The following is a 4,535-nucleotide window of genomic DNA, read 5'->3' on the forward strand; positions in this document are numbered from 1 at the left end:
TGTGTCTGTCTTCCACTAAGTCAAATGCACACTATCACATTCCCTTCCAGGCCCTTATCAGTGTTTGGGTAAGTGGTCCCTGATGTGCACATGGTATAATGGTATAAGTGATTTTAATAAAACTAACACTAATGGTATTAAATTTTATCTAAGAATAAGGTGTCTGTCTTCTTCCAAGTGTTAAGCAACCTTCATAGACAGGGAAGATGCCTTTCCCAGAGTGAGGTGGACTTCAATGTGTCTATAAATTAAATGCAGCTGTGGAGGTGAAGGATAGTTAACACTGATCATAACAGAACTATAGTAGTAGTTTTAGAACTACAAGTTCCACTACAAGTAGTTCTACTACAAGTTCTACTTAGAGCTACTATAGTTCTAACAGAGGCATTGTCCTACTTGACATTCCAGGTACATTAAAACTCCATGTGGTGACAAAATTACACTTAAATGAAAGATTTTTGCCCATTCAAAATCAAATAGTACAGTTATTGTTATGTACCATCAAGTCAGAACTAACTCAAAGCGGCCCCTCCAGCAGGTTTTCAGAGGTTGTAAATCTCAGGGCAACAGTTTGTCCATATTTCTCCTGAGGATATTGAAGCTAGTGGATTTGAACTGGCTGCCAATGGGTTGGCAGTGTAATGCCTTGACCACTAGATCACCAGAATTCCCTAAATAGTAATATGCCCCAAATAATTGCAAACAGAAACTCAAATAGAATGTTCATTTAGCATTAGCCACAAATAGCCAAAAGGTGGAAATTATTCAGATGCCCATTAGCATATTAATTTATAAGCAATTAATTTATTAGCAAAATACATTCTTTTCTTGCAATGGGAATGCTATTCAGTCACATAAAGAATTAAATATTAATACATGCATAAATACATAAATATTGATATACAGATAAACCTCAAAAGCACTACACAAAAGCAAAGAAGTCAGACACGAAAAACAAAAAATAAGTCATTTATTACATGAACCTATTTATATGCAACATCTAGAACAAATAAAGGCAAAGAGACAAAAGTTTATTAGTGGTTACCAGGCATTGAGTTGAGGAAAGAATGAGGATTTATTACTTAAGGAATAGTAATTTCCTATTTGGAGAAATAAAAAATTTGGGGTAATGGATAATGGTGATGGTAGTACAACATAATAGATGTAATTAATATTTACACTTTAACTTTTACATATACATGTGAAATGGAAACTAGTTGTATCTTTTCACCACAAAAAAAAAAAATCCATTTTTAATCAAACAGCAAAGTTTAAGAGATAAGGGAATGAAAGAAAGGTTAAAGATATTTTACTCAACTAGCAAAGGAAAATAAGAGAAAAATGTGCAGGTAATAAATTTGCAAATTTTTAGGAGATATGTAAAAAGCATGAAAAGAATTTTTCAAATCAAACAGATTCTAATGTTTACTAATTAGATATATGTTCACAAAGTCGAATGTGAGTAAAATTAAACATGTAAGTTTTCAACTATCAAAATAATGGAGTAGTAAAAATTAAAGGATCTTTGTTTCAAGTGGATCTGACTGCAAAATAGAGCCTGAAAATGTTAATTACAGCAAAAGCCTGCCTGGAGATACCTATAATGTCCTTGGGAGCTTTCAATTCTTTCCCAAGGAATGACTTAAAAATTTACAAATCAGAGCCTGCTGTAAAGCTATCCATTAGAGAGCAGCATATTTTAAACATAATGAGCAATGAATGCTCTCCACAATTGCAAAGCAAGGTCATGGGATTGTAAATGGCTCTGCAGTTTTCTCTCTCCTCGGCTGGAGCATTTGGATTCTCCTCCATTTCTATCTTGACCCACATTAGGTTAACAGGGGCCATGGGAGTGATCACACCACCAGAATGTGGGTTTATTGACAAGGAGGCTAGAATCTGTTCCAGGATGTGCCATTAATTCATTGGTGACCTTGGACAAGTCAAACCCCTTTCCTGTCTGTGAAAGAGTTTATAAAGTGACCTGTGAAGTTTCTGTAACATACTGTGGGTCATAGATAGAACAATCTTTTGGTGGCATGTCTCCTTCTCTTTTAAAAAAAAACAAACCAGTGTACAAATGAAAAGCTTCAGTGCTATGTATGACCACGCCTCAACGTGCCTTTTTTTTCTTTACCCCACCTGTGTACATCCAAGCATCACTAGAGAATACTCTGCGGTGTGCATTTACACCATCAAGGTGAATCAAGGTCCATCAAGGATTTCAGCCTAATTTCACTCGTTTTCTTCTTAAAAATTCAAAATTGCCTTGCTTAAATCAAACTCAAAACTCCTTGCCTCCAAGACAGAACCAACTCATGGCTGACCCTCCATTGATTCCTCCCCCACAAGCAAGGCTGTAAACCACAATAGAGAAGATTATCCACTTTCTCCAGCAGAGAATGGGGCATTCCGTCCACCAGCCAGGCTTGACCTTTAAGTTAGCAGCTCAACTCCCTACAGGCTACACCACCAGAGCTCTTTCTTACACAATTATTATGTGTAATCTTATTTTGTTATTAAATCTTTCACAAAACAATTGTCGCCTAAAAGTGTTTTGTTTTTTCCTTCTTCCCCCGAAGCAGAAAAATGACCTCTGTGTTAGAAAGAACACCAAATGAAGACACACAATGTGTGATTTCCAATCCACTGCTTCCCTGGCTTTCTTGATTCCACAGCTAAGCATCAAAATAAATTCCAAGAGTTTCCTCTCTCCTTAGATGTTTCATTTGAGAATAAATTCATCTCTGTTTCAAGTTATCCCACTCAGGAAAACATAGATCCCATCAACAACAGCTTGAGAGGGGGGGAAATCAAGAAGAAAAAGAACCTTCAAAATTGAAATCATCTTTCATCAGACTGTACTAAAAAAAAAAGATGCTCTCACTCTTCATGTTCAGTCAATCTATGTAAGGAAAATTCTATTCCTTTCTTTTACCAGGTAACCAAACAACTTAGAGGCATGAATTAGTCTGTAGTCAGGAGTGCAGTCATGCACCAAGCTACTAATGTAATGTAAGGATGTTGAGGTCTACCCAGAGGGGCCTCAAAGAAAAATTTGGCAATCTGGCTTTGAAAATCCAGCCACTGAAGCTCCTATGGGACCTTGGGCTCATCATGAGTCAGAATCAACTTGGTATCAACTATGTGGGTGCAGTTCAATAGTAGAATCCTCTACTCCCATATAGGAGATATGGGCTTTGACACCAGTCTAAAAGCATTTTGTAGGCATCCCAACTTCCAGTTGATTATGGAGATGATACTGGGCCAGGCAGTGTTTTGTTCTGTTGTGTGAGGGATCACCAGGAGTCCAGGGCCAACTCAATGTCAGCTAACAATCACACCAGTTAAGTGCCCAACAACAAAACTTCACAGTTGGCTTTTTTCATCTAGTATAACAACAACTCCCGGCTCAGATGCTTATTACACTGCCAGAAGGACATGAGCTCAATAGACTTGCTATGTTTTACCCAAAATTTTCTCAATATAAATAAGGCTGTTTTTTGCAGAATCTTAAAAGTAGGAAGATTTTAAGTTATCATGAATCTTTTATTATAACACAATGGAGCTCTGTATTTTACATGTAATTACTCAATTTTATGTGAAATTGTTGTTGTTGTTGTTGCTGTTGTTGTTGTGTGCTGTTGAATCAAGTCCGACTCATAGCGACCCTGTGAACAGCAGATCTGAACCCAATCCTGTCTTGTGCCATCTTCACACTTCCTGACACAATAGAGTTCATTGCACTAGTCATGGTATCAATCTACCTATTGAAGGTCTTCCTCTCCTTGCCGACCCTCCACCCTTCCAAGTGTCACGTCCCTCTCCAAGAAACAATTATAAATAATGAAGACTGAAAAGCCAGAGCCTTAACAAAGCAGAATTCAAATGTTCAAATAATCTTCTATTGGCTTTATACACTCATTTATTCATCAAGCACATATTCACTCACCCTTATTTGCCACTCTCAAGGCACTGTGTAAAATCTAACTTACAGTCATGACAGCTTACAACCATGACAATACATGGAAAGTTCTACTGGAGAGGCAAAATACAGTATTTTCTTCCCCCTGAAAACCCCCCAATAAAGATCCTGATGATCTAAAAAATGGAGGTGAGTCACTACTTCCTGAAGCCTTATCAAGGTTCGACCAGAACAGACCTCAAGAAAATCTTAACCACAGACAGCCATGGAGGACACCAAAATCATCCCATAATGATTCAAAAATGGACACACGAGTTTGGTGAAAAACTAAGCTTATCTCAGAAAAAATAGCACCTCTCAATGTTTAATCCTCATCTATTCTGCCCTAATTTTCAGGAACTCTCAGAATTCAAAGAAAACAGAGGATAAAGAGATTAAAAAAAATATATATGCATATAAATTAAAATTATTGTGCACTGTTCCCACAGTTATTTGGGAGGGAAACTGCTATCTAGCTTGACCACATGGGACGCCTTAACTCAAGAAACAGGGAGGTCCTAGGCACCTTGATGGAAGCAAGAAGCCACTTCCAGAATGAAACAACAGGCTT

At 37.3% G+C, this 4,535-nt stretch overlaps 1 pseudogene; it reads left to right on the plus strand.

Moving 5' to 3' along the window:
• Positions 1 to 4,535, plus strand: part of LOC102872706 — a 27,807-nt pseudogene that overhangs the window by 15,727 nt on the left and 7,545 nt on the right.

Source organism: Elephantulus edwardii, unplaced genomic scaffold (genome assembly GCF_000299155.1).
Source record: "Elephantulus edwardii isolate Elephantulus edwardi_28Jun2011 unplaced genomic scaffold, EleEdw1.0 scaffold00074, whole genome shotgun sequence".
NCBI lineage: Eukaryota > Metazoa > Chordata > Mammalia > Macroscelidea > Macroscelididae > Elephantulus > Elephantulus edwardii.